The sequence below is a fragment of the Ambystoma mexicanum genome, chromosome 1p (genome assembly GCF_040938575.1).
Source record: "Ambystoma mexicanum isolate Mex_15411 chromosome 1p, UKY_AmexF1_1, whole genome shotgun sequence".
Classification (NCBI taxonomy): Eukaryota; Metazoa; Chordata; class Amphibia; order Caudata; family Ambystomatidae; genus Ambystoma; species Ambystoma mexicanum.
Genome location: NC_090921.1, coordinates 1,200,543,644 through 1,200,561,437, shown reverse-complemented (window position 1 = coordinate 1,200,561,437; position 17,794 = coordinate 1,200,543,644). Strand labels below are relative to the sequence as shown.

The 17,794-nt window shown below is 46.1% G+C and overlaps 1 protein-coding gene across 2 annotated transcripts in view; it reads right to left on the bottom strand.

Annotated features, from left to right (window-relative positions):
• The window catches only part of LOC138451688 (uncharacterized), a 314,713-nt gene extending 304,220 nt beyond the window's left edge, over positions 1 to 10,493 (bottom strand). The window contains exon 1 of one of the 2 annotated variants that reach the window (XM_069604923.1): positions 10,082 to 10,493. The gene's annotated coding sequence lies outside the window, so the exon portion shown is untranslated. The remainder of the gene's footprint in view (positions 1 to 10,081) is intronic. The other variant, XM_069604922.1, reaches the window with a different exon arrangement.
• Positions 10,494 to 17,794: the final 7,301 nt, after the last annotated feature.

Sequence of the window (17,794 nt, the reverse complement as noted above, 5' to 3'; positions counted from 1 at the left end):
TGAACTGTCCATGCAACCTCTCATCAAAGAAATGGCCATGCAATGCACTCAAACTATTCGCTATCGGAAGGGTGGCATACAGACACTTGCGCATAGGAATTTCCAAGCCGAGGTACGATAGGGTGTCGGATTTAGGGGTGCGTGTATGCAGTCAGTGTTCTGAACATACTTGGTGCTCGTAAGTGGTGTAGCGGGGTGCAGGAACAGTTTATGGGGGTTCGCACGCATGTGTACTGGAAAATTACGACTTTTACGATACGTGGTACGCATGTTGAGGGGGTGTAGGGAAAAGATACGGGGGATGCCAGACAACCCCAGCGGGGTACTGGCCTGGTTGGGGGGTTCACAGGCAGTTTGTCCAGGGTGCATTGCTTTGCACGCGATGAGTGCATAAAGGTCTGTTTGCATGACCTGTGCGGCTCTGCATTGGTGTGTGTTGTGGGCGATCCGGCAGCGACATGCACATAGGGTTACTTTGCGTGAACAATTCCATGAATACACGTGGCGCACAGATTTTCTTATGCGTGGTGGGCTACGCAGAGTCATTGTCCATACGCAGGCTTTGCAATATCTACGCACACTATTCCACGAATCGGGCCCTATGTCTGTTGCTAAATTTCAGCAAAGGGGTTCGGACTTGGACAAATTTATGTTTGACGGCTGAGGGGACTGAACAGATTATTCCTTCCTTTGTTTGTTGATGAGTGGGTGTGTTTTTCATTTACTGTGAACAAAATGCATATGGAAAGCTAGAAAACATGTATTGTAGCAAAAAATTAACGACAAAGCCAACAGTTGTGACATACATATAGTAAAAAGCTTTTCTTTCTTTCTACGGTAGGCATTGTGATCATATGCACCACGTACATTCACGATTTGCGTAGTTTTACAATTGCATGTCTAAGTTCACATCATTTCATAGGTTTTGCCAGGATATCTTAACAGAAAACCTACTATAGGTACTGTCATCATACTGAAAGGAACTCACATCTCTGGTAGTCCCACAAATGGCCAGCTTTTGCTAGCAGACAACAGCAACTAGCACAATTTGCTAGCATTTATATATGTTGGCATTGTACTTGCATCATGTAATTATAATTTGGTGATTTGTATAGAACTTCCTGTAGAAGAACAGTCTCTAAGCTCTGTTTTAATCAGTGTTACGTTAATACCCACAGATGTAGCCCGATTCAGCACCCTCAGAATGAACAAGAGCCTCGTCTGTGCCACGAGGGCTTCAAACTTGTTGCATCGCATTGTCCCATGTCCAATGCACATAAGCTTTAAAGATGTGAAGGCAGGCGCTCTGTTACCAGTCTTTAGCTTCTCCTCCTAACGCACGTTTTCATGACTTCATCAATCTTCAGGGAGGCTGAGTTTCTTTGTTTTTTCAGGCGGGTCTGCATTTCTGTTTCAGGTGTGACAAGTTAATTAGCTCTGAGGATTCTGGTACTTGTATTTTTAGCAAAGGATTTTGCTGGCAGGTGACTGGAAACAACTCCCTCCATAGCACAAATCTTCCCCTTGATGGGGGGAGGGGGAAAGCCATGGTTGTGGCTTTCCAATGTAAGGCATGATGGCCCTGCTGCACTGCCTTGTGAGCCCGGGACTCCTGGAACAATGTTTAAAGATGTGAAGGCAGGCGCTCTGTTACCAGTCTTTAGCTTCTCCTCCTAACGCACGTTTTCATGACTTCATCAATCTTCAGGGAGGCTGAGTTTCTTTGTTTTTTCAGGCGGGTCTGCATTTCTGTTTCAGGTGTGACAAGTTAATTAGCTCTGAGGATTCTGGTACTTGTATTTTTAGCAAAGGATTTTGCTGGCAGGTGACTGGAAACAACTCCCTCCATAGCACAAATCTTCCCCTTGATGGGGGGAGGGGGAAAGCCATGGTTGTGGCTTTCCAATGTAAGGCATGATGGCCCTGCTGCACTGCCTTGTGAGCCCGGGACTCCTGGAACAATGTTTAAAGATGTGAAGGCAGGCGCTCTGTTACCAGTCTTTAGCTTCTCCTCCTAACGCACGTTTTCATGACTTCATCAATCTTCAGGGAGGCTGAGTTTCTTTGTTTTTTCAGGCGGGTCTGCATTTCTGTTTCAGGTGTGACAAGTTAATTAGCTCTGAGGATTCTGGTACTTGTATTTTTAGCAAAGGATTTTGCTGGCAGGTGACTGGAAACAACTCCCTCCATAGCACAAATCTTCCCCTTGATGGGGGGAGGGGGAAAGCCATGGTTGTGGCTTTCCAATGTAAGGCATGATGGCCCTGCTGCACTGCCTTGTGAGCCCGGGACTCCTGGAACAATGTTTAAAGATGTGAAGGCAGGCGCTCTGTTACCAGTCTTTAGCTTCTCCTCCTAACGCACGTTTTCATGACTTCATCAATCTTCAGGGAGGCTGAGTTTCTTTGTTTTTTCAGGCGGGTCTGCATTTCTGTTTCAGGTGTGACAAGTTAATTAGCTCTGAGGATTCTGGTACTTGTATTTTTAGCAAAGGATTTTGCTGGCAGGTGACTGGAAACAACTCCCTCCATAGCACAAATCTTCCCCTTGATGGGGGAGGGGGAAAGCCATGGTTGTGGCTTTCCAATGTAAGGCATGATGGCCCTGCTGCACTGCCTTGTGAGCCCGGGACTCCTGGAACAATGTTTAAAGATGTGAAGGCAGGCGCTCTGTTACCAGTCTTTAGCTTCTCCTCCTAACGCACGTTTTCATGACTTCATCAATCTTCAGGGAGGCTGAGTTTCTTTGTTTTTTCAGGCGGGTCTGCATTTCTGTTTCAGGTGTGACAAGTTAATTAGCTCTGAGGATTCTGGTACTTGTATTTTTAGCAAAGGATTTTGCTGGCAGGTGACTGGAAACAACTCCCTCCATAGCACAAATCTTCCCCTTGATGGGGGGAGGGGGAAAGCCATGGTTGTGGCTTTCCAATGTAAGGCATGATGGCCCTGCTGCACTGCCTTGTGAGCCCGGGACTCCTGGAACAATGTTTAAAGATGTGAAGGCAGGCGCTCTGTTACCAGTCTTTAGCTTCTCCTCCTAACGCACGTTTTCATGACTTCATCAATCTTCAGGGAGGCTGAGTTTCTTTGTTTTTTCAGGCGGGTCTGCATTTCTGTTTCAGGTGTGACAAGTTAATTAGCTCTGAGGATTCTGGTACTTGTATTTTTAGCAAAGGATTTTGCTGGCAGGTGACTGGAAACAACTCCCTCCATAGCACAAATCTTCCCCTTGATGGGGGGAGGGGGAAAGCCATGGTTGTGGCTTTCCAATGTAAGGCATGATGGCCCTGCTGCACTGCCTTGTGAGCCCGGGACTCCTGGAACAATGTTTAAAGATGTGAAGGCAGGCACTCTGTTACCAGTCTTTAGCTTCTCCTCCTAACGCACGTTTTCATGACTTCATCAATCTTCAGGGAGGCTGAGTTTCTTTGTTTTTTCAGGCGGGTCTGCATTTCTGTTTCAGGTGTGACAAGTTAATTAGCTCTGAGGATTCTGGTACTTGTATTTTTAGCAAAGGATTTTGCTGGCAGGTGACTGGAAACAACTCCCTCCATAGCACAAATCTTCCCCTTGATGGGGGGAGGGGGAAAGCCATGGTTGTGGCTTTCCAATGTAAGGCATGATGGCCCTGCTGCACTGCCTTGTGAGCCCGGGACTCCTGGAACAATGTTTAAAGATGTGAAGGCAGGCGCTCTGTTACCAGTCTTTAGCTTCTCCTCCTAACGCACGTTTTCATGACTTCATCAATCTTCAGGGAGGCTGAGTTTCTTTGTTTTTTCAGGCGGGTCTGCATTTCTGTTTCAGGTGTGACAAGTTAATTAGCTCTGAGGATTCTGGTACTTGTATTTTTAGCAAAGGATTTTGCTGGCAGGTGACTGGAAACAACTCCCTCCATAGCACAAATCTTCCCCTTGATGGGGGGAGGGGGAAAGCCATGGTTGTGGCTTTCCAATGTAAGGCATGATGGCCCTGCTGCACTGCCTTGTGAGCCCGGGACTCCTGGAACAATGTTTAAAGATGTGAAGGAAAGGCAGTGCAGCAGGGCCATCATGCCTTACATTGGAGAGCCACAACCATGGCTTTCCCCCTCCCCCCATCAAGGGGAAGATTTGTGCTATGGAGGGAGTTGTTTCCAGTCACCTGCCAGCAAATTCAAATGCGAAAAATACAAGTACCAGAATTCTCTGAGCTAATTAACTTGTCACACCTGAAACAGAAATGCAGACCTGCTTGAAAAAACAAAGTAACTCAGCCTCCCTGAAGATTGATGAAGTCATGAAAACGTGCGTTAGGAGGAGAAGCTAAAGACTGGTAACAGAGCGCCTGCCTTTACATCTTTAAACATTGTTACAGAAATCCCGGGAAAGGCAGTGCAGCAGGGCCATCATGCCTTACATTGGAGAGCCACAACCATGGCTTTCCCCCTCCCCCCATCAAGGGGAAGATTTGTGCTATGGAGGGAGTTGTTTCCAGTCACCTGCCAGCAAATTCAAATGCGAAAAATACAAGTACCAGAATTCTCTGAGCTAATTAACTTGTCACACCTGAAACAGAAATGCAGACCTGCTTGAAAAAACAAAGTAACTCAGCCTCCCTGAAGATTGATGAAGTCATGAAAACGTGCGTTAGGAGGAGAAGCTAAAGACTGGTAACAGAGCGCCTGCCTTTACATCTTTAAACATTGTTACAGAAATCCCGGGAAAGGCAGTGCAGCAGGGCCATCATGCCTTACATTGGAGAGCCACAACCATGGCTTTCCCCCTCCCCCCATCAAGGGGAAGATTTGTGCTATGGAGGGAGTTGTTTCCAGTCACCTGCCAGCAAATTCAAATGCGAAAAATACAAGTACCAGAATTCTCTGAGCTAATTAACTTGTCACACCTGAAACAGAAATGCAGACCTGCTTGAAAAAACAAAGTAACTCAGCCTCCCTGAAGATTGATGAAGTCATGAAAACGTGCGTTAGGAGGAGAAGCTAAAGACTGGTAACAGAGCGCCTGCCTTTACATCTTTAAACATTGTTACAGAAATCCCGGGAAAGGCAGTGCAGCAGGGCCATCATGCCTTACATTGGAGAGCCACAACCATGGCTTTCCCCCTCCCCCCATCAAGGGGAAGATTTGTGCTATGGAGGGAGTTGTTTCCAGTCACCTGCCAGCAAATTCAAATGCGAAAAATACAAGTACCAGAATTCTCTGAGCTAATTAACTTGTCACACCTGAAACAGAAATGCAGACCTGCTTGAAAAAACAAAGTAACTCAGCCTCCCTGAAGATTGATGAAGTCATGAAAACGTGCGTTAGGAGGAGAAGCTAAAGACTGGTAACAGAGCGCCTGCCTTTACATCTTTAAACATTGTTACAGAAATCCCGGGAAAGGCAGTGCAGCAGGGCCATCATGCCTTACATTGGAGAGCCACAACCATGGCTTTCCCCCTCCCCCCATCAAGGGGAAGATTTGTGCTATGGAGGGAGTTGTTTCCAGTCACCTGCCAGCAAATTCAAATGCGAAAAATACAAGTACCAGAATTCTCTGAGCTAATTAACTTGTCACACCTGAAACAGAAATGCAGACCTGCTTGAAAAAACAAAGTAACTCAGCCTCCCTGAAGATTGATGAAGTCATGAAAACGTGCGTTAGGAGGAGAAGCTAAAGACTGGTAACAGAGCGCCTGCCTTTACATCTTTAAACATTGTTACAGAAATCCCGGGAAAGGCAGTGCAGCAGGGCCATCATGCCTTACATTGGAGAGCCACAACCATGGCTTTCCCCCTCCCCCCATCAAGGGGAAGATTTGTGCTATGGAGGGAGTTGTTTCCAGTCACCTGCCAGCAAATTCAAATGCGAAAAATACAAGTACCAGAATTCTCTGAGCTAATTAACTTGTCACACCTGAAACAGAAATGCAGACCTGCTTGAAAAAACAAAGTAACTCAGCCTCCCTGAAGATTGATGAAGTCATGAAAACGTGCGTTAGGAGGAGAAGCTAAAGACTGGTAACAGAGCGCCTGCCTTTACATCTTTAAACATTGTTACAGAAATCCCGGGAAAGGCAGTGCAGCAGGGCCATCATGCCTTACATTGGAGAGCCACAACCATGGCTTTCCCCCTCCCCCCATCAAGGGGAAGATTTGTGCTATGGAGGGAGTTGTTTCCAGTCACCTGCCAGCAAATTCAAATGCGAAAAATACAAGTACCAGAATTCTCTGAGCTAATTAACTTGTCACACCTGAAACAGAAATGCAGACCTGCTTGAAAAAACAAAGTAACTCAGCCTCCCTGAAGATTGATGAAGTCATGAAAACGTGCGTTAGGAGGAGAAGCTAAAGACTGGTAACAGAGCGCCTGCCTTTACATCTTTAAACATTGTTACAGAAATCCCGGGAAAGGCAGTGCAGCAGGGCCATCATGCCTTACATTGGAGAGCCACAACCATGGCTTTCCCCCTCCCCCCCATCAAGGGGAAGATTTGTGCTATGGAGGGAGTTGTTTCCAGTCACCTGCCAGCAAATTCAAATGCGAAAAATACAAGTACCAGAATTCTCTGAGCTAATTAACTTGTCACACCTGAAACAGAAATGCAGACCTGCTTGAAAAAACAAAGTAACTCAGCCTCCCTGAAGATTGATGAAGTCATGAAAACGTGCGTTAGGAGGAGAAGCTAAAGACTGGTAACAGAGCGCCTGCCTTTACATCTTTAAACATTGTTACAGAAATCCCGGGAAAGGCAGTGCAGCAGGGCCATCATGCCTTACATTGGAGAGCCACAACCATGGCTTTCCCCCTCCCCCCATCAAGGGGAAGATTTGTGCTATGGAGGGAGTTGTTTCCAGTCACATGCCAGCAAATTCAAATGCGAAAAATACAAGTACCAGAATTCTCTGAGCTAATTAACTTGTCACACCTGAAACAGAAATGCAGACCTGCTTGAAAAAACAAAGTAACTCAGCCTCCCTGAAGATTGATGAAGTCATGAAAACGTGCGTTAGGAGGAGAAGCTAAAGACTGGTAACAGAGCGCCTGCCTTTACATCTTTAAACATTGTTACAGAAATCCCGGGAAAGGCAGTGCAGCAGGGCCATCATGCCTTACATTGGAGAGCCACAACCATGGCTTTCCCCCTCCCCCCATCAAGGGGAAGATTTGTGCTATGGAGGGAGTTGTTTCCAGTCACCTGCCAGCAAATTCAAATGCGAAAAATACAAGTACCAGAATTCTCTGAGCTAATTAACTTGTCACACCTGAAACAGAAATGCAGACCTGCTTGAAAAAACAAAGTAACTCAGCCTCCCTGAAGATTGATGAAGTCATGAAAACGTGCGTTAGGAGGAGAAGCTAAAGACTGGTAACAGAGCGCCTGCCTTTACATCTTTAAACATTGTTACAGAAATCCCGGGAAAGGCAGTGCAGCAGGGCCATCATGCCTTACATTGGAGAGCCACAACCATGGCTTTCCCCCTCCCCCCATCAAGGGGAAGATTTGTGCTATGGAGGGAGTTGTTTCCAGTCACCTGCCAGCAAATTCAAATGCGAAAAATACAAGTACCAGAATTCTCTGAGCTAATTAACTTGTCACACCTGAAACAGAAATGCAGACCTGCTTGAAAAAACAAAGTAACTCAGCCTCCCTGAAGATTGATGAAGTCATGAAAACGTGCGTTAGGAGGAGAAGCTAAAGACTGGTAACAGAGCGCCTGCCTTTACATCTTTAAACAATGCACATAAGCTATTTATCCGGCGTGCAGTTATTTGCAAGAAGTTAACATATGCCCAGAAACTCACCCCATTAGGTAGCTATTGCCATTGCATGCCTAAGTACTCATGCCATGTTCTAGATATTGGCCCTCATTCCGAATTTGCTGGTAACGGGTTACCGGCAAACTCGCCTTACTGTTACAGGCACCTGACATCCTGCTGTTACCAGGATATTATGGGTGCCAGCAACAGCTGTAAATTCCTATTTCATGACTCCATGTAATGGGGTTGCCCCTATCACTGGCACATGTAGTAACGGTACCTGTGGTAGGGGAAATTCTTTGCTGGTAGGGGCATGAACTTCTGGCATGTCAGGCCTGCCAGTAGTTCACTGCCCCTACCGGCAAACTTGGAGTGTGCGAGTCCAGTAACTATGCCCGATCCAGTGTTACTGGCATTTTTCCTGGCATTATTACCAGACCGGCACAATCGTAATGAGGGCCATTGACATCCTAGGCCCACTTACCAGGTTTTCCCATTAAATACTCATGCACTCACACCATCTGACAAGTATGGTTATACTTTGACTAGGAATGCAGGTCATATGGCAACATGCCTGCTTCAACTCACAGCCTACCTACTTCTCGGGTCTTCCCCTATAGAGCTTTGACGTCGTTTCAAGGCATTCTTCTTAACATAAGGGTACTTAATATAGGATGGAACTGGCTTCATTTTCAACACCGCCTAATTCTTCTACTTCATTTCACATCCATTTTCCATTCTTCTGCTGGAGCAGTTGGAATGGTGTCTGGGGACTGAATTTATCAAGTGAAGAGAGCTATTGGCTCTTTCCAGGCTTTCAACTGACAGCGAAATTGCTGTAGAAATAGGTCACCCTGAGCTCTAGACGCTTCTGTGTCAGCAACATCCAGGAACGTGTCTTTCGTTTGGACAACGAATAAAAGCATGAGGTAGAACATTAATTCCTATTTAAAATATTGTTGTAGACACTGTCTACTTATTAATTTTAAGTACAAGTCATATAACAGTATTTAAATTCGAATGACTTCATGATTTTGGAGAGGGAGGGCCGTGCAGGGTAGCAGTGGAAGAACATCATTGGGGGCAGGGGCCACTTCTGTTGATTCGCCCTGGCGCCCTGGGCACAGCTTTGTCTGGAAACTGCCCTGCTTCTAAGAGACAACCTTAGAAGTTCTCTCACTCCTGATGCCTAGGAGAAGGAAGCAGACGTGTTCTTACACGTATCACCCAGCAAAGGGTGGTGGGCGATTTAACACTCGTGACGCGGGAGAGATTTGTGGATGGGGTCTCTGTCTTACCAGCTAGGAGAGGGTAGAGTAGTGGAAACTAAACTACACCCAACAGCTTCTCGTGGTTAGTGGAAGATTTAACAGTCACAACCTAGTAGATTTGTGGATGGGATCTCTGTCTTACCACCTAGGAGAGGGTACTATAGTGGAAGCTGTACCACACTCAATAGCTACTTGTGGCTAGTGGAAGCTACACCACACTCAACAGCTTCTCTGCCCCTTTTGGGGTGGGACCAAGCCTAATGTGTGTCTCTTTCTTACCACCTAGGGCAGGGGTAGAGTAGTGAAAGCTACATCACACTAAACAGCTACTCGTGGCTATTGGAAGCTCAACCACACAACAGGGTCTTGTGGATAGTGGAAGATTTAACACTCATTACCTGGGAGATTTGTGGATGGGATCTCTATCTTACCACCTAGGATAGGGTAGGTAGCGGACGCTACACCACACACAACAGCTACTCAGGGTTAGTGGACGCTACACCACACTAAACAGCTACTCGTGGCCATTGGAAGCTAAACCACACTCAACAGCTTCTTGTGGTTAGTGTAAGATTTAGCAGTCAGTACCTAGGAGATTTGTGGATGGGATCTCTATATTACCACCTGGGAGAGGGTAGGTAGTGAAAGCTACACCACACTCAACAGCTACTCAGGGTTAGTGGACGCTACACCACACTCAACAGCTACTCATGGCTATAGGAAGGTAAACCACACTCAACAGCTTCTTGTGGTTAGTGAAAGATTTAACAGTCAGTACCTAGGAGAGATTTGTGGATGGGGTCTCTGTTTTACCACCTAGGAGAGGGTAGAGTAGCGGATGCTACACCACAATCAGCAGCTACTCATGGTTAGTGGAAGCTCCCTTACACTTGCTGCATGGAAGCCATTACCCTGAGAGAGTTGTGAACACCATGACAGACCGTCCCAGCCGGAGGGAGCCGTGGAAGCTCTGCTTCTGCACCTTAACCTCACTTACTGCCCACACACCCTGGAACAACTCCCATGCATAGACATCGCCCATTAATGGCACCGCAGAACTGAGGGTGCCCTTACCTTTATGCTCTTCTTTTCCGTTCTGTGATCGAGATCCTTCTCGGATTTCGAGTAGATCGCTGCGAGGGGGAACGGCTGGCGATTTCGCTCACTGCTTCCAAAACCTATTGTAGTAGTTCTCGCCTTGCAAATATCCGCTGGTGGGGTGTTGGGAGACAATGAGAGGGTATAAGAAAAGTAGTTGGAAGAAATCTCGGTGAAAGAATGCGAGTCGGAATGGGAGTTGTAGTGGTCTTTCCCTCGAACACTGAATCTTGAAGTTTTAAGATGCGAAAGATAAACAGTGCGACTGCAAGATGAACGATTAAATGGCGTGATGTGCGTCTTGTCGCACGCTCCAGCTTCCTTCCGTGTGGCTCGGCTTATGTGACGTTATCCTGCCAGAGGCTGTCCTCTTTGAAACTAACAACCGCGAGATTTTGGTTCCTCCCTGCCTTCCACTCCATTGCTTAATGTGTCTGGAAATCTGCCATCCCTGATAAAACCCCACCCCACACGTAGTTCGAATAGAGGTTGCGTATTGAGTGCTTACCTGTGGAGTATAAATGCATGTGTGGCTTGGAATGTGCTTTGTGCGGCTGTCTTTGTTTCTGGCTATATGTTATATTATCTTGTGTGAGTTTTATACTGCGCAATTAAGTCACCACTTGAGTAGTGTTCAAGCACGGGTTGAATGAACGTTCGGGCAGGGCTCTATGTAGCTGTTTGTTAGGAAAAGCAGGATTTGGGTATGTGCATTTGTATGAGTGGAAGTACGTGCAGATGGTTCTTTAAAAGTGTGTATCCAGGGGTGGACTGGGAACTAAAAAAGGCCCTGGAAATAAAGTTCAAAGTGGCCCCACATGACACATTTTCAGCATGCCCAACAGGGACGTAATTTCACCAAAATGCCAGGGGTAGCAGAAGTGACATCACACGACACTTGAGTCCTGATGACATCACAGGAAGCTTCCTGATGTCATTTGACCCCGCCCCGAAGTGATATGGTGGGAAGTGATGGAACACGACCTTTCACCCGTTGACATAACAGGAAGTGGTATCACATAGCATTGTACACTATGAAAAATATGGTTACAATATCACTATAATGTGATGTACATTTCATACAAGAATGGATCGCCATATGTATCATTAAGATCAGTGTATATAGGGCCATATTACAAAATTACTGTGAATGCAAGCAGATGTCCATGGCCAAATGATAATGACGTGTTATTATAGAGCACTTACGCTTAAGAATTTTATATAGAAAAAATGTGCACCCAATATCACCCAACCTGTGTTGGTACTCATTTATCAAGCTCAGAAGGATGAAAGACTGAGTTGAGGCATTTAAGAACAGACTGAATCAGTGACTCGCCCCCCGAAGGGTGCCTGAAATAAACCTTTGATGAGTCTAGCAATTATTGCATAGAATTCGAGAAAGAATTTTTTTAGCATTACCAAAAAAAAAGGTAATTTTTTTTCGTTTTTTCTTTTAAGACTGTGGTCGCAAGGGGAACCACAGAGGTCGCAATGGAGACCTCAGAGGTCTCAGTTGCGACCTCTGGCGACCCCTAAATTACGTCCCTGACGCCCAATGCTTTTCCTGTGAGAAAATTTGGAAATATCACACAAAAGAGGCCCACGGTGCAGAAATCTCCAGAGTTCCCTATTGGTCAGTCCATTCCTGTGTGTATCACTATTGCAGTGTGGGAAGGGCACACTGTGTTGTGTTGCGTGATGCTACTGTGATTTATAACACACATCAGTGTCATTTGTATTGTCTAAAGGTGCTCTGGCAGATCTGAAAGGAATGTGGTGTTTTCTGTTAATGGCCGATGAGAATAAATGCAAGGCAGCTTTGCTGTGTTGGTGCATTTAGACAGGCAGTACCCTAAGATCTGTGTGCAGGTTTGTTTCCGGTGTTCTGTGCTGAAAGTGTACAGGCATTTCGGACCAGTGGTGCCTCCAATGCCCATGGTGCTTGCTTGCATTGGACTGGATTTAGACATGTAAGTTACGTTCTAGAGGTGTATGATTCTGTTGTTTGTGCCTGCTCGGAGGGTGTTACAGAATGCCATTTGGTTAGGGCAGGATAACTCAAGATTTTTTAAAATGTTTATTAACATAAAATGATGCAGATAATTTTGTTTCTTAAAGGGAGGTCTGATAATCAGGCGGCCTTTCAAAAAGTTCCATGCCAAATTTAAAGTGTGCACATGTGCCCTGCTGCAACCAGTCTCCTAACAAGTACAGTACCAGCTGTGCAGTAAAAGCCAATAGCTTAAAAGGTCACATGTGTATCCCTGACAGCTGCTAGGACACAAAAGTCGCTGCAGGCAATGGTGGCATTTTCAACTGTCTGCACCTCTGATTTAAATTCCAATGACTGTACAAGGTAGACACTCTGGTGGCACACACATCTGTTAATACAAGCATTGATTGGTTGCATTGGTGGTTGCTAGATTCATACAATTATAATGCCACAGCAATTTGATATCACATTGGTATCCGCTGTGTGCGTTGATTTCAAGGCAACATAGACACATCAAAGCCACACTCACACCAGGTGCTGATGACTGGGACCATTTGAAGTCAGCAGGCAAGGATAGAGGGTGTGGTTATGCAGGGAAGGTAGGCCTGGCAAGGAGTCCCACAATCTTGGTTTACGTCAGGCTCCCTTCCTTTTTCCTATCCCTTTTCCTCTAGGCAAAGTATGCTGCGTGTGATGCCATCAGTGGTTAATTTGTGCTGATGTTTGCCGGTGATCTGCCCCGGAACTTTTTTGAAGGTCGTGGCGGAGCTCCGGCACTTCCGCACTGCCCAACATGAACCATTGTCTGAAGCCTGCATTGATTTACTTTCGTAAACTGCTAAGTGCTTGAAGCACACGGTGAACAGTTTTGGAAAGTTATGCGTTTTAAAAGCAAACAAAGAGTTTGAGAAGGCCATGAGGGAAGCAGGCACAATATCAGTTGCAGCAACACTGTTGCAGTTGTTCCTGCTGGCGCCTACTAGACTCTAGGCTCTGAGAAAAAAAAAGCTGCACACATGTGTAATGTGGGCCATCATCACAAGGGAGGTGCTGCTGAATTCTCCTGACAGGCCATGCAGCAGTGCACTTTCCGGTGATAAATATTTCTTTCGTTCTTTGGGTGATGAATCATGATCACAACGGCTCTCTGAAGTACACTGCAATGATGGACGGTGCGCCTGCGCGGCTAGGTGTATCTCGCAATGTCAAATTAGGGTCTATCACTGGTTGCTGAGCATGAGCTAGACAGCCAGTGGAGCCAAGCCCCAGCATGCTTTAAAATGTTTGGGTGTGGCGGGCTGCAACTGCTTTGTCAGCTTGTGTTTAACAGAATTGTCTATCCCGATCCTAGTGCGTGTCCAATTTTGGCAAATTGCAAAGCAAGAAAAAAGAACAAATTAATGAAACTGTCTCACAATAATAACGAAAGCCCCAGTGTTCTTGCATTACAAGATACAGGTACTATTTACGCGTCATGCTTCCGCGCGTGGGCGTTGTAAGCGGTTCCATTGTCCTTGGTCACTGTTTGCTGACAGATCAACCAACACTGTTTGCCCATAAAGAATGTTTGCAAGTGTTCATTGTGCACTACACGTAATCCTATTGTGCACGTCTAACACTTAGCACCGGATCTTCAGCCTCGCCTTTCTTTCCCTCGCTGCCCCCTTTTACATCAATGTTCCCCCTCTCTTTTTTTTCTTCTTTCGTTTAATCTTTCAGGCGTCCCACCGCTCCCCTTTTCTCATTTTCCCTTCCCATTCTCCTTCCCTTTCATTTCCTTTACTTTTGCTTCCTTTCCCTTCCTTTCCTCCCTATTCCCTTTCTTTCCCCTTCTCACTTTACCTGTTCTAACGTTTCCCTTTCTCCCCATTCCATTCCTTTCCATTCCTCCCCTTTCCTTTCCCTAATCCCCATTCCCTTCCATTGCATACCTCCCCTTTCCTTTCTCTTTTTCCCATTTCCTTTCCCTTATCTCCCTTTCATTTCCTTTCCCTTTCTCTCCTTTCCCTTCCATTCCATTTCCTTTTCTTTCCCTTTCTCCCTTTTGCTTTTCTCCTCTTTCCCTTTCTCCGCCTTCCCTTCCTTTCCATTCCTCCCCTTTCCTTTCCCTTTCTCCCATTTCCTTTCCCTTACCCCCCTTACATTTAATTTCCCTTTCTTCTCTTTCCCTCTCCCTTTGCCACTTTCCTTTCCTTTCTGTTCCTTTCCCTTTCTCTCCCTTGCCTTTCTAACCTTTCCCTCTTCTTTCCTTTTCTATGCTTTCCCTTTCGCCCCGTTCCACATTTCCCTCCTTTCCCTTTCTTTTCCCTTTTTCCCTTTCCCTTTTCCCCTTTTCCTTTCTCCCCCTTCTCCTTCTCTCCTTTACATTCCGTTCTATTCCCTTCCTTTCCTCTTTCACAATAGCCATAGTCACAATGGGTTGAATTTAAAAAAAGGATTTACAGGACAAACATTTTGACATTGACCCAATAACGTTCAACATTTACAAAAAACATGTATTTGTTCTAGTACAACTGAAACAGCCCACGTTAAACTTGCACAGCAGCAGTGCTTAATTTATGTGGGTGTTTTCCAGGCCTCAGTCCTGGGACTTATTTTTGAGACCTGGCACTTATTGTATCAGAATCACTTTAATTATGAAGTGGTGATAGTCAGTGCATCCATCAACCACAATGAGCAGGTACAATCTGTAGTGTAACCCCAAATATGTGGGGAGCAACTGTGGGTGGTGGCAGCAGTGGTGGGGAACTGCCCACCCGCAATGTCACGTGAGTGCTATAAAATATTTGGGCCCTGGCAATTCTTTTTTTTTTTACAAATTAAGCACTGGATGCCCTAAAGCAAAGGGCACTTGTTACAACAACAAGGATTTGGGCCCTTTCTAGCTGGCTTTCTTTGGACCAACCTCCTGGGATATTTTGCCGTTAAAAGGTGAAGGGGAACTCCCTCATTCTTTACTTTATATCTGGACTCTAAGAAGAACAAGGAGAATACTCCTAGACCTCTGTTGGGAATAAGGGAGGAAAGATGATAGCTTTGTTCCCTAACCATCCCCAGGCAACAGTGGGGGTGATTGCTTTTGACTAAATCCCCACTGTAGGCTGCACTATATTGAGGACTCTGTCACTGGAGAGGAAGGAACTGCTGTTGGTGTCAGTCAAGCTCCCTGGAGTAATAGTGCAACAGATTTACTTACCCTCTCCTAGAGTCCCTGGATTGGGACTCTCTGCAACCTAGAAGCCAGAGAGCAAATAGAATTGCATCGACCCAATACATTCTCAGTTCAACCCGACTGAACCGCTGACTCGACCCGTTGGAAGCCATGGTCTCCCTCGCCAACTCGACCCAGCAGAAACATAATTTTGACATGACTCGATCTGCCAATTCGAACCTGTAGGGACCCATCGTCTCACATCATCTCATGCACTGACTAGATTCATGCAGAGTCCCCTCTCGACGCTGACTCGACATCCGACTCACCGCTAGGTCAACATGACTCACTCTTTCTTGACATGGGGTCGAACACAGAAGAGTGGACAGAAGATCAGCTCATGGTATGAAGCACCGAAGATAAACAAATATTCTGTGGAGAGGGCCTATCCCCTCTTCTACGTTTTGGCACCATAGTGCCTTTTACCCACCCCAGCCATTTTCTTATAAGACCTTCTTAAACGTTGGTATTGTGCTAATGAAGTGCCTGAAAACCCCTGTTCATCTACACAAATTACCATTTTAGACTGTTTCCAGCTATAGCTGGCAAGGACAGTCACCAACTAGGGAGGCCCACACAGCCATCAGTGCAAGGAGATGTACTCGGGGAAAATGGCATCTTTAGGGCATCCTCAGCATTGCAAGGCGTAAGACCTGCAAGGACAATTTAGGGGAGTTGTGTCCCTTATGAAGCCTTTGAAGAGGACTCTTTGGTGAAGACTCAGTATACCGGTAAGGCGAAAACGTGAAAAATACAACATTGTCATGCTAGATTTAAGGTTTAGGACTTTTTGCTTCGGAATGACCTAGTAGCATTGTCATTGTTAGTGAGAATTTTCATTTATGGCTAATTTCCCTCACCTAGTGAGTCCCCCAGCAGCTTTGCTGGACTTCTGGAGTTTATTTTTTTCCACTTGGTAAGAGTGAGAGTTTTTTCCCCCACTCTTACCTGTTTTGCTATGTGTTTCTACTTGTTTTTGTGATTGTGGACTCTGAAGTACACTGCTTCAGTAGCCCCCTTCTTTTTGTGCATCACACAGCACCTTCAGTGCCATGGCACAGGGTTGTCTTTGAGACTTCCCTCAACTCCATTTCTGAGGCGACTACTGTTCCCCAGAAAAGGGTAAAGTTACCATTAACTTTACTTAGTCAATCTACCACAGATCCTGTACACCCCATCTTCCATGGAGTACTGGAAAGGGTTAACTCATATCCCTTTGTATCTGTACCTCCTAGAGCATTGTTTCGCTCTTTTAACATTTAGACTTGGCTGGTGGCAGTGGTATCTACCCCAACTTTTCTACCGCAATTATATTAGATAAACGTGGTACTGTTCTTGGCTATTATATTAGCTTCGAACATAAACCCGCTTGACCAAATCGTCTTTCTCTTGGCTCTGGTTGGGTTTATTCGGCATTTCTTTTTGTTAAAGTCCTTCTTGTGTTTTACTTTGCGAGGCAAACTAGGTTTGCCTTCTTTGTTCACTGTCTTTTGACGGGCTTCGGCCCAGAAGCCCTCCTCAAGGCACCTGGGTATCTAGGTGGGCTGTGTTAAGCCCGGACTGGGCCTTTGAAAGGAGGACAGACACACCGATGGAGAATACACGTCTTTCTTTATTCTCATACATGTACTAACTGACTCCCAAGCTCCTCCCCTCCTCCTGACGTACTTCCCACGTGATGTCTCTCACGTGGTAGGGTTGCAGTCTCTTAAGGAGACACGAGCCCTGCAGTAGCATAGCCCCGTAACATCACCCCCAGACGAAATGTCCTTGCATCGAGTTCAACACTCTTCGACCAGGCGAGCTGGTTTCTTTATGGCGCGTTGGGGCCGGGTGCTGGTACCTTCTTGAGGATCTTCTTCAGGTCTCTCTGTCCTCTTGATTCCTGGCCGAGGAGAGAACCTTGGAGGCGTCCACAGTGTGTCTCGCCCATCCAATATCATCGCTTCAGGGTCTGGGGTTTGGAGTCCCTCGGAGTCTGTGGTTGTCGCCAACTTGAACTTTGAGCAGTTCCTTGTGATTTCTCTTTCTTCATTTTCGGCGGTCACCATTGTTCCTCTAATGGCCGTGACCTGTAGTGTCTGCGGAGAGAATCTAGGGTCGCTCTTCTTTACCGTTGGCTGTTGGACGAAAACCTCGTCTCCTACTTGAAAGTCTTTCGGACGTGCTCGCCGCTTTTCATCGGTTTGGGTGCGGGCTCGTTCTTTTCTCTGCGCATCTCTCTCTAGGAGTTGCGTGTCTGTGTCCGGTCTGTTCAACGGGTGTTGAATGATCCTTGTGCGAACTTGGTACTTTACCATAAATTCAGCCGGGGTCTTTTTTGTCGCTTCATGCGGCGTGTTCCTGTAGTCCCGAAGCATTCTGCACAGAGCTTGGTGGAGATCTACATTTTCTAGCTTGGCTCTTTGTACTGTTTTCTTGATAGATGACATGAACCGCTCCGCCATGCCATTCGCCTGGGGCCAGAGTGGCGTTATTTTCTGAT